General features: G+C 40.5%; 1 long non-coding RNA gene across 2 annotated transcripts; it reads left to right on the top strand.

Moving 5' to 3' along the window:
* The first annotated feature begins 3,571 nt into the window (after positions 1-3,571).
* Positions 3,572-10,948, top strand: LOC140554039 (uncharacterized). 2 transcript variants are annotated; one of them, XR_011979584.1, is made up of 5 exons: positions 3,572-3,726; positions 4,387-4,508; positions 7,678-7,799; positions 8,895-8,946; positions 9,709-10,948. It is a non-coding gene; the product is annotated as an uncharacterized lncRNA (long non-coding RNA). The 2 variants fall into 2 exon arrangements; XR_011979585.1 differs by having other exon boundaries at positions 8,892-8,946.
* Positions 10,949-12,418: the final 1,470 nt, after the last annotated feature.

Here is a 12,418-nt window from a genome sequence, read left to right as displayed (position 1 = left end):
GCCTACCAGTCATGAGCTGTCGCCAGTTTTGCAGTGGGATGTAACATGTGGGATTATTAATGAATTAGAGCATCTCTGAAACTCAGCTAAGAGGGAATGTATTTAACAAACCAGCAAATCAATGGAAAACATTTAGGCATGCTGTGTTCAGATCAATAAGGTTATATTAAATACATTCTCCTTCAGCCATCCTGTAAAGAAGAATGCAGCAATTGTGCTCCTGAAAGCTCTTGCCACATCAAGAAATGACTCACTTGCATTTGTGTGTGTGTGTGTGTTGGCCTTGTGTCGCCCAGCTTCTGATAGGTGTGTGCTTGTTAGACCATTCTAATATTTGTCTGAAAAATTAGGAATTAGACAAGCAAATAATCGATTAAGCACAGTGAGGCCCTCGAATAACCGAATTACGCTCATAAATGTGTAAATGATCAGTAGCTGGAAGGGTGCTGTGATTCCTCAGCCTGACTGAACTCTCTCGCTCTGGCAGGGGCAGCCCACTGTGATGACACTGATTATGATTTCCAGCCTTTCAGAAACAGAGCCGCCTGCCAGTGCGGCCAAAGCAACCTGCTAACGCCTCTAACTGCCCAGGACAAGAAGCCTGTGGCTGAAAACAAAACCAGGCTCTGGTCAGATCCTGCTCCTTGAAGCTCGGGCAAATTGCTTTAGTTTTATTAAGAGATATATGAGGAAAAACAAGCTGACCGAGATTTCAACGGAGCCTGAAAGATGCTCCTCAAACAGGAGTGAATGTCTCTGAGCTGGGAGCTGAGGGCTGAGGGCACAGCGACCAGACAAGCACAATTTACGAGTCGAGGCAGGGCCTGGCCTATAGCGGCCATGGGGATGTGTGAACGAATTAATTTATTTTGATAATCTTCTCTCTCTCCTCTCTCTCTTTCTCTCTCTCTCTCTCTCCCTTTCTTTTTGGTGCCGTCTTTGTCAAAATGAATGACAACAATTTGGTGGGGGATCCGGGATGTGCAGGCAGCATTGACAGGCGAATTATCAGGGGCCCAGTGCTCCTTATTATCAGCGGAGAAGTCATCAGAGGAACGGGTGTAGGGGCCCTCTCCGCTGTCACTATCTGTCAGTGGGACGAGGTCTGCTGCAAGGGCCAGCTGACAGGTAATTTCAACAATAACAATTACTCCCATTAGTGGTGTCATAAACAATTCACCCAAGGCAGAGCAATAACAAAGCTTTATAATCCAGCTCCATATAAATAAATGCCAGCAGGTAACAAGTAATTTAGCAGAGGAACAAGCCCCGATCTAATGCATGTTTCAGCGTTGCACGCTAAATGAAACAGGGCAGTCAGAGCCACACATGAGATCTGGAAACAGGAACCCAGCCATTAACCAAATAACTCTGCAAACCTCAACAACAAAAAAAAAAAACACACACAGAAAGAGAAAGAGATATGTGGAATAAATGCAATTTTTTTACATTAAAGAAGGAAAAAAGGTGTACTTATACTAATAAGTACTAATACTAATACTAATATTAATAGAAGGATGTAAGGAAGAATGATAGATATATTTCATAATAGGCTAAATAATGTAATACAGTGTTCTGCGTTTAAATGCAAAATATTATAACACAATGAAGGTTTCTAAAATGATGATATATATATATATATATAATTAATATATATATAATTAATAATTAAATTACTATATATATATATATATAGTAATTTAATGGTTGCATACATGTGTTTACAATAGTAAAATATATGCAGTATATTTAGGCTGTAAATTAGACTATATATATATATATATATATATATATATATATATATATATATATATATATATATATATATAAACACACCCTTGACCAGCTTTGCTATACATAAAGGTAACTGAAAACTCAAGACTCAAGATGGAGAATTGAAATACCCTCCAGCTGAGTGTGGCCCTCCTCTCTAAGACAGTGTTAGTTAGTGTGTTTCGTGTTAAAACACTCCTGGTTTAGAAACCTGTAGAAGTGAATGGAGGGCTTTATCACTCTTTAGAAAGACAGGCTGAATGAATAGAGCAACATAAGCTGTTATTTCTAAGCGTGTCGACATCAGCTTGTAAGAATCGCATGAGCGTGTGTAGTGGTACTGAGAGCGCGCGCGCGTGTGTGTGAGTGCGGGAGCGCGCGCGCGTGTGCAGTGTGTTTTACTCGGGCAGGGATACAAACAGTGCGGCGTGCCCTGCAGCACCAGGAGAAAGTGAAAATCCCTAATGAGGAGAAGCGAGCTGCAATTAACACCGCGTCCCACTGCACGCGGTCAGGTGCTGTCACACACACACACACACACACACAGAGGCGGTAGCTGAGAAGGAGCCGCACAGAAAAAGGGAAAGAAAGTGTTGTGCAGCTTCAGTGGAGAAACCAGCCACTACAGACAGAAACACTGCTGTTTAAAACCCGTTTAAAATCCTAATGTTTATTTCTTTATTAGTATTTTCCTTTTTATCTGTTTCCTATATTATCATTTTAAACTGTTCATTGTGAAATTGGCAGGAAGGTAATAATCCTGTCACCAGAAAATCGACATTTAGCGATGCGAGTTTCAACAAACGAATAACAGCATTTCAGCTGAAATGAATCAAAATGAAAGAAACGCTGCTGTTAAACGCGCGCGATTTGAAACGAAATATTAACGATAAAAACAATGTTTAAAAAGTGAGAAAAATAAAAGATACTATTTTCATGACCATGATTTTACGAAACCAAACGTAAATTGTAAATGTAAATCATTTTAAAACACAAAACTAAATTTCTCTGCTGTAAAGGAAAAGATAATACATGTATTCCTCTCTGTTGTTCAGTTAACGAGTTGACTAAACTCGGATCTCTTTAATCAAGCCTCTCTAGTTTCTCTTTAATCAGGTGTGACATAACTGCGTCGCAAATAAACCACCATAATTAACTACAAAATTACAACGACTCGCAGAGAACAGACAGAAATACAAAACACTGGCTTAAATAAATCGGCGTTATTGGATTAGAAAGGCTGCAGTTCACCGCAAAATGATTTAAAAGAGATTTTTCCTTTAGCCTTCTTCACATCCCTGCACCTATACATGATATCAGATAGCTTTTAGAAAATGGCCCAATGTGCGCGCAGATTATTATAAAATACGATTTTGAAAATTACAGGTAGGTTATACTGATAAGAAATAATAGTGCGTGCATTCAAATTAAAATTATATTAAAAGGCTATCTGAATTAGCTTTCTGTCACAGATATAATAAAAATAAAAATAAAGCAAATTCAACCACGTTAATGTGCTTTGATTCTGCGTTATTAATACGCTTTAACTCCCTGGTTAACTAAAACTCCTCTGGCTACAGGAGAACAAAAGCTGGTCAGTGTTTCCTGCGGTAGACTCTCAGAGAGAGGCTGCTTTTGTCAGCCCGCGCGGTGGGCGGGGCCTCTCCGCTCCTCTCTCCGTCGATCACCCGTCAAGCTCCGCCCCCCGCCGCCCGCGTTCCCTTTCTTTGGCTGCGCATCTCATTTGCATACATTAGTGGCGCTCGAGCTCAGCATGGCCTCGGCTAACCATCCCTCAGCAGCCCTACCTGCCGAGGAGGAGAAAAAGAAGACAGGAGGGGAGCAGAGGAGACAAAAACAAAGAGCTCAGCTAAAGCGCCGTGGTGGGAGAGAGCGACAGGAGAGACGGTAGAAAATACGTCTCTGTGGGAAGGCTGTGTGTTCGTGGCTAACGTTAGTAGTTGTTGTTGTTGTGGGGTTTTTTCTCCCTCTCTCTCTTTTAAGCCCTCCCCTAGAACCGGGCGCCATTTTGTTGTTAAGCAGCCTCCTGTCATGATGGATACCTCAGCAGGTCAGGAGTCAGAGTTGAGCTGCAGGTCAGCCTGTAACACAACATGGACGTCCAGCACCAAACTGGATACTTATCTGTCAGTGGGCAGAGCTGGCTAACAGGCAGGCCTGTGGGTTTTTTTTAAACCTCTCCAGGTTAGGTATGTAGCAGTGAAACAGAATAAGGAGGGGGAGATGGCAAAGAGGTGTTAAAAATCTCTACAGCCCTGACCTCCACAGCACCATTACATACACTCTCTTTACTTACACACACACACACACACACACACACACACACACCGTCCTGAACCCACAGCTTCACATCAAACAATAAACAGTCCATTAAATCTCAAGGCAAGGATAAATGCTGATATTGGTTGGAGTGGTGGAATGAGGGGTGGGGGGTGGGTAGTGGGGGTTATTTAAAGCGTGACGACCCCTGGCCAAAACCTGGTTCAGTGGAGAGATGAATAAAAATTTTAATGGCTCATAAAACACAGCGATTCCTCTCAGCACAGTTTTTTCTCCTCTTTTTTTCTCTCCCGACTGCATTATTCCTGGCAGTGGCGGCGACGCCTCTTTTTGTCTGCCGAGTGAAAAGCCGGTCACCGAGGCCTCTGCTGGAACTCCATCAGGACCAGAGAGAGGAGAGAAAGGGGAGAGCCATGAATGCAGCTGCATGATGGGTGAGCAGGGAGAGAGTGAGCCTCACACACACAAACACACACACACACACACACACTGTAAAAAAAAAAAAAAAACTTTTTCACACTCTTAGCCTTTCACATGCAAAGTGCATAGTCACCAGCACAGCATGAATGAACGTGGGGGGGTCCGAAGAGAGAAAGAGGGGAGAAAAAAAAGGTGCAGCATTGTCTCTTGATTAAAAACCCTCTTAGCCATATTCTTGTTTGCTCCACCCCATGACATGCGCCATTTGCTCCAATGAAAATGGCCCTGGTGTTGATTCACTCACCAGTCGAGCTGGCCTCAGGGCTAGATAAATAAACAGGCATCTGTTGTTTTATTTAATGCTCGCTCCATCTCATCCCCTTCTCTCTGCTCTGGTCGGGCTCCACCAGAGGAGTTCCCTCCCTTCAGCAGAAAACATCCAGCGCGCCATCACTCAGAAAGAGAGAGAGGTGTAAGCTGGCATTAAGCTGGATCTCTCCACAGGATTGCTTTGTTCCAGTTTGTGTGTTTTAGGGGATTATTGAGCCACAGGGTCACTGTGAAGCTCACGTCCAAACCCACTGCCGCTGCCTATCGCTGTTTGAGGAGCTTTGGTTAGAGCGCACAATGAGATTATACACTTCTGTTACAAATGATTTGGCTCCTTTTTCGTCGTAATCAATCCACTCTGTTAAATTTGTACTAAATGAAGTCACACAGAGCAGCATAATAGTTCCAGTTAGACAATCCTCTCTGTAAATACTGCCCTCACGTATTTATACACAATATGCAGAATATTGTATACTCGTAAAGTAAATGTGCTGTCACACCACAAACCACGTGTACATTATTAACAGTGGTGGGCAGCAGTTAACCTTTCGGAAGCGTCTGTTCTTTATTAAAGATCTTCTTCATTTTTTCCACATTTTACTCCACTGCTTGCGTCATTACTTATTAAGAGGGAGGAAACCGGTCTATCCAAAGAAATACCTGAACCACTTTTCAACCAAAGTGAACCAATCACAATGTACCTTTCCATAAACCTGTGCATGAATAGTGATTTATCAGTTACAGCTGTGATATTCAGGAGTAACCGAAGTTGTTTCAAGTTGTGGTAAAATATTGAAAAGGTAACTTGATTAATGCCTATTTATTTATTGTCCTATAAATGAACAGGAAAGTTTATTCTGTTTTAACATTATTTTTCATATATGCAGCCACATAGGTCTTCATACATTTTTTTTAAATAATCTAACAGCAACTCTGTTATCTAGAATAACTCAGTTTGGTTACTTTTTACTAGATAATAAAAAGTGCTTAAGTACTTCTTGTAAATGCATACTTCTGTATTTTAACTCAAGCACAATCATACACTTATTTTATACTCTCCTCTGTTCAGAGATGGTTGCTAATTTTGGCCACATTTATTATCCAGCTCAGTGTATGTACAGTTATTGATATATAATAGTTATTATATTTTATGATAATCACATTTAGTTTATACACTTCTGCTTCAAATGTGTTGCTCTTTTTTTGTCATCATAGATTCCCCTAAATCCACTAGATCTATTGAATTTATACTACAATAATATTAATAAGGATCCTGTGCTTCTCTATTTTTCTAAAACAGTTGTACTGGTCGGTGTGGCAGGGTTTGCAGGGTATAAATGCAAGTTGTAACTAGAGAATATATGCTATGTGTGTGTGGAGCCCTGCTCTTGAACCATGGGTGCCGTGCTCAGGTCATGAGACTGTAAATATACAGGCAGAGCCCCGAACCCATAAATCTCTCTGAGCAGAGCCTGCTGTCCTTACACACTGCCATTACAGCACAACACATATACACACACACACACTCTCCCTCTGTCCCGCTCTCAGAAAGATCAGAGCACAATACTATATCTCAGACCGCAGCCCGTGGCCGACGCTTCATTCAAACACTGTTTTACTTGTCCTCTCCTCACATAGAAATCAGTCATGCCTGGAACGACACATGAGACGGTGGACGACGGCCGCTCTTTGCTTTCTGTGGATTTTCAGATAAAACCCGGGTGGATATTGAGTCACTCTCCCTCTTCTTGTGCTGCAGACCAGAGGAGCTAGTGTTCCTCCATTTTTTATTTATTTATTTATTTCTGTGAGGTGTGAAATTTATTGTGCTGCAGATGCAAGTTACATTTTTTCCGTCCGCAATGAATTTTCGAAGTTGCTTCCAGGCAGCCCTTTGTCCTTTTTAACATATTTATCTGTCAAGTAAAAACCCGAACGTCTTCAATTATTCCCTGTGTTTTCTCAAGGGCACATGAGCTAGAATGAATGGATGGAAAAAACGTTTTGTCATAATTAATAATGCGCTCGCCTAGGCTTTGGCAGCCTCCTCGTCTTAGACATGTTTTGACAATTCCAGCCTGATTGCAGGCTCTACTTTGTACCTTTGCCAGAATCTATCATTACAGAAACACAGGTAATTCTCAGAAAAAAAAAACAATTTTATTTCACTAGAAGTCTGTCAGCTTCATTTGTTTATGCTATAATTTGGTAAAACAATGGCTTTTTTCATAGTTCTCAATCCACATATTGGAATAATTGTCATTTTTAATTAGTTTTCTTTCCTGTTCTCTTTTTGACCAATTGTTTGGAACCGTCTTTAAAGTAAATGCCATCTTCTTCTTGCTCAAATTGCTTGCATGCTGTCAAGATGCTCTCTCTTCAGAATACATTGACTCTCTTTTTAACAAATCATCAAAAGTGCAAATGATTTTGAATAAGGAATAGCTGATGGAATCATATCACATATAAATTGTAAATATACATAAATACAAAGCAATGATTTCTATTTACATCTTGTAAAGCTATAACAGTTTTTATAATTTTCTGTTGTTCTTCTGCTGGATTACAGAGTTTAGGTAATTTAATATTGCACATTAAGACTGCACTGGCTATTTATTTTTCATCAAAATATTTAAATTTCACGACTTGGTTTGTGGATCTTTTATCCTGAATGTCAAAACCAGACGCTATTCTCTTCCAACATTGTTTTTTCCCCTCCAAATATAGCATTTCTTTCCACTAGGGGATAAAAAAAGTAAAGGGATGCTATGTCACATCAGTGTGTGTTAGTGTCTCACTGAGTGTTTATGGTGCACGGCTGCTTTATCTCACATTTTCTCCCTGCATGTCCAGGATTCCTCGGGGGCACAAAACACGGCTCTGACATCTCTACAGAGAGCTGCTGCTGTTGGGAATAATTCAGGACCCCTGCTGCCCCCTACAGAATCACAGCCACAAGATCGGCGACTGATAGGGTGCTCATTTACACTATCCTTCTAAATATAAGGCTGTCCATCTCAGGTCTACATATAGACACAAGGCAACATTCTGACGTCCAAAGATAGCACACCAGCAGTAGGAAGGACTGAAAACTGAACTGGATGCACGCTGTATAGCACTGTACAGCACTTCGGTCATTTAGGCAGAGAAAAAAGATCCATAAACACGCATCTCTTTAAAGGCTTGGTTGACTCTAATGGGCTCATTAGAATTCATTGTATGCTCACAATTAGCAAGGTCACCGATCTGTACTGAGTGGAGGGAAGAGGTGGAAAAGGAGAGTGACAGTCGAAAAGTAATTGCTTAGATTGTGCCATGTTTAAGACCTTGAACCTGTACCTTACATTTAAATCAGAGCACCAGCTGAGTGAAGTCTACTGAGGAGAAGAGAAGGCGAGTAACTAAACTAATTTGTGCAATTAGATGCCAAAGTAAATTATCGAACATCCTCAAAGAACCTTTTGTAGTTGGTTCAGATGGATTTGTTTCAGTTTATTAAGTTACCCAGATCATCATGTTTGCCATTTTAGATATAAACATATTTGGGACAGTAAAAATGCTGTCAAATTAAATATGAATGTGTCTGTTTGTTGCATCTAACACATCAACTCAAAAGCTGCCTTTCAGGTTATTGCATTTAACAAATAACACAATTCATTCACTTGCAATTGCATGACACCTTTTTTTAAATGTGTGTCTCAATGAGGTCTTATGTATATGAATATTCATATACGTATATGAATTAAATTCATATAGAATTTCTCTAATCAAAAATTATATCTTTTGTTATGACTTTATTGTGTTTTAATAAGGCTTTTTACTGGTAAATAAACAGACAATAGATGTAAAATGATGCATTATTTAATATGTAACTAGGATATACACAAAAAATGACTATAAAAATATAATTATACTGTAACTAAAACTGACCATATTTAACTCCTTTAAGTAGCACAAAAAAGAGGAACTGGGAGAAAATGGCAAAGCTTTTTGTGCTCCTTAAACCTGTAGCAGAGTTCACAGGATTTACATGTAATTGTAGCTTTAAGTTTCCTTTTTACTTCCAGCAGGGCCTGGTGTCACGTTCGGAGTTCAAGCCTGCTCCTGTCCGGGAGACAGAAGGTATGCACGTCCGGGGCTGCAGCTATTGTCTGCTTAGGGAAATAAAACAGCACAAAGTAGATCCCGTTCCCCCAGCGCACCTCCTCTACTCCTGAACCCAATCACATAAACACTGGAGATCGCTTTCAGTCTCCCCGTGTAGGAGGAATCATGCCACAGAACCGTCTATCCTTAGTGCACTGAATGAAGTTTATATGCATATTAAAGTCACACCACTGGGTCACTATTCATATTTACCACTTGCAGCTCACATTACAGCAGAGCCCTTAAATACACGTTTGCCAAAATATATGTGATCAGTGGGAAACGTCTTATTTGATGCTGTTACATAGGGTACAATAATGGCTTTTTCATAGAACAGAGTGGTTAGTGATTTTGTGAATTGCACCTTTTTTGGTCTTAACCAGACACAACTTCTGATCACATACAGTTGTGAAATGTGACATACTGTTATCTATACAAAAAAGATCAGGAATATTGTGATGTGGTTTGCACATGAATAAAAAGTGATATGTTAACACAATGGCCTAATTTTAGTTCCATTTCAAAATTTCACACTTGACACATTTAAACCAAGCCTGGAATTTGTTGTATAATGCTTCATGTACAGTATGTTGTGTAATTGTTTTTTTTTTTTTTTGCCCATTTTGTAATAGGTTTAGCAAGTTATCCTATCACTCCTATCGCTTTTGGGCGAGCGGGACTTCCCGTCAAATGAATTGTGCTCAGCGCTTTTTTTCTTTCTTTCTTTCTGTGTGACAGAGCCAAGAGGCCATTTCTCAGGGTAAGGCCCAGCGCATGTCGTCTTCTCCAAGAGCCGGAGGAGGAGCTGCTTCCGCAGAGGAAAGAGCCAGCAACGGTTACAGCACACCACAGCCCCACTCCATGACAGCCCATACATCCGCAGCCGACAACACGCACAGCGCACACATGCACGCGCATACATACACTTGCACACTGCTCAGAACACTGCCTTCAGCACCACCAACCACCGGGCCTCACAAAGCCATGATGGATGCTATCAGTGGAGTAAGTCAAGCAAAGATCGATTCATTACGAATAAGCTCTGCATCTGGGCTGCATATCGGATCTTCGACTGACAGAGTTCAGTTTGATTGGCTGATTGGTTGCAGGGGGCATATAATGAAGGGTAATAAAGAGTTTGATTGCGAATGAAGATAGAAATATAATCCTTATGGTGTGTCAACACTGTCTACCAGCTTCTAGTGCGGATGCTGTTAATCACAGGGATTTTTTTTTGTAATTATCACATACTATATTAGCTTTTTTCTTTATTTGCTGTGGGCAATGTATTGCGAACAGCAGAAATCCTAAGCACAGAATTAACATCCTATAAACTTTTCATGAATGCTAAATGAATGAAAATGGGTGGGAACCAGTTAGCATGATAAAATATGCTTGATATGAAATTACTACCCAGATGATACACTGAATATGACCATATTAGCGATTGAATAACTCTTTAAATTAAAGTTTTTAACTGGCAGCTACTGTGAGACTGAAAATTACAATGCACTGCTAACAAGACTCCTAAGCCATCCCTTAAACTGGTTGCATACCTTAATATGAAGAACTAAATAGAACAAAAAAAGAAAGCGAAAGATTAATACAATGATGCAGAGCAAGAACTGTAAAAGACGCACACACACGTGCACACATTCACAAACACACACCCTCATTAGTAGGTGCGGGCCCAGCCTGGGTCGTTTAAGCAGTGGAGTGTAGAGCAGAGTGTAGTGGAGTGGATCGGCACCCGGTGCGCCTTTGCAGCACCACAGATGCACAGCAAAAGCTATTACAAGTGACCTCTGACCCCGCCGCCGCCCTGGGGTGAAATGGCGAGCCTGGTCTCGCTCCCCTCTTTCAGAAAAGAAAGAAAGGGAGGGAGGAAAGGAGTAGAAAGGAGGAGTTAGCTAGTGACCCATCCTTCATACGTGTCCCGAACTCGCAGGCCCTCGTGGCTCCAGGGCTCTCCTGTGGCTATGCAGATGAGAGAGAGGAGACTTTCGGGAAAAAAAAATGAATTTTAATCACTCCGGGAATCTCCAATTACCGAGCTGCTTCCCGCCGCGAATCTGTCTGCTCAGGACTCGTTCCAGAAATGACAGAGGAGCTTCAGTGAAGCATCAGCACCCTTAAACACACACACACACACACACATATAGGCTAGACAGCATTGCTGCAGCCAGAGCTACAGCGGAGGGCTCTTAAACCGCTAAAGGTTGACTCTGCCCCAGTTCTCACCAGGTCAGTGTGTCAGTTTGACACACTGCATAGAGTTCTCATTAATTACGATCAGTCTTGTTTGGAAGGTGAGGGTCACCCTTGGCGGGCAACTAAGCTGCGGTCCATTTGATGGCCAGTGGGACACTCCATGTGCAAGATTTCTCTCCTCCAAGAAGCTTCATTAGAATACAAAGACAAGCTAAGCAGCAATGTGTTTCTCAGTGTAGGGAAAGAAACCTATAGTTCGTAATAAATCACAGACAAATATGAAAAGTAGAATTGTTTAAAGTAGAATTGTTGTTTTACACTTAACCAATGTAAAAAAAAAAGGCACTAATGTTTAATACATCAACAAACAATAGTGTTTTCCATGATTGTGGTTCCAGCATTGTGGTTTGTAATAACTTCATCTCAGTTCATGTGTGGGGTCTTATTTGTATATTGTTGCTGTCCAATTAAAAAATATGTCATAAATGGTGACTTTACGGGAGAAGGCAAAAATGTTCATAACTTGGAATAGAAGGGAAAAAATAAAAATATAAAAGGGAAAAAATGGAGATGCATGTTTTTCATTGGACAGCAGTGGTATATTGTGTATATTGAATATTAACTGCTGCTTCAAATGTTGCTCATCCAATCGGATTTTAACACCAGAACTAGACATATCATGTTATTTACTTTCTAAAGTTTAAAGGTTAAAAGTTCATCACATATTATAAAATGAATAGTTCTGGTATTTAAAGCTACATTTGAAGCAATTATAAAATACTGGAAATGTAATGAATATTGTCAGTTAAAATATAATTAATTGAAATTACATCAGTACTAAATTTAAACACTCACAAAAGGTTAATTAATTTTGTTTAGCATTTTTCTAAAATCTGTTTTCAGCAACAATGTGCTGCAATGTGATTTATGTTCTGCTATTTATCTGTTAAGTAAATACCACTCACTGCTACCAGTCTTTAGCAGTAATGGACAGCGCTGTAGCATGCAAAGCAAGCACACACAAATCTCTCTTCAAGAACCCTCGCTAGCTAAGAAAAGAAAAGAAAAAAGTTAAAAATCCTTTCTTACATGCAGCTTTGATATCGGCATGGCAGACCTGGGCTAATATTCAAATGTAAATATTAAACAAGGCGAAACAGAGCCCTGCGCAAGGGCCTTTTGTTCAGAGGCACTGAGAAAGCAGTCACCCTGAAACAATGAGCGGAATTAGCATGCG

This window comes from Salminus brasiliensis, chromosome 4, assembly GCF_030463535.1.
Source record: "Salminus brasiliensis chromosome 4, fSalBra1.hap2, whole genome shotgun sequence".
Taxonomy (NCBI): domain Eukaryota; kingdom Metazoa; phylum Chordata; class Actinopteri; order Characiformes; family Bryconidae; genus Salminus; species Salminus brasiliensis.
The sequence above is the reverse complement of the archived record's forward strand: the minus strand, read 5'-3'. Positions and strand labels throughout refer to the sequence as shown.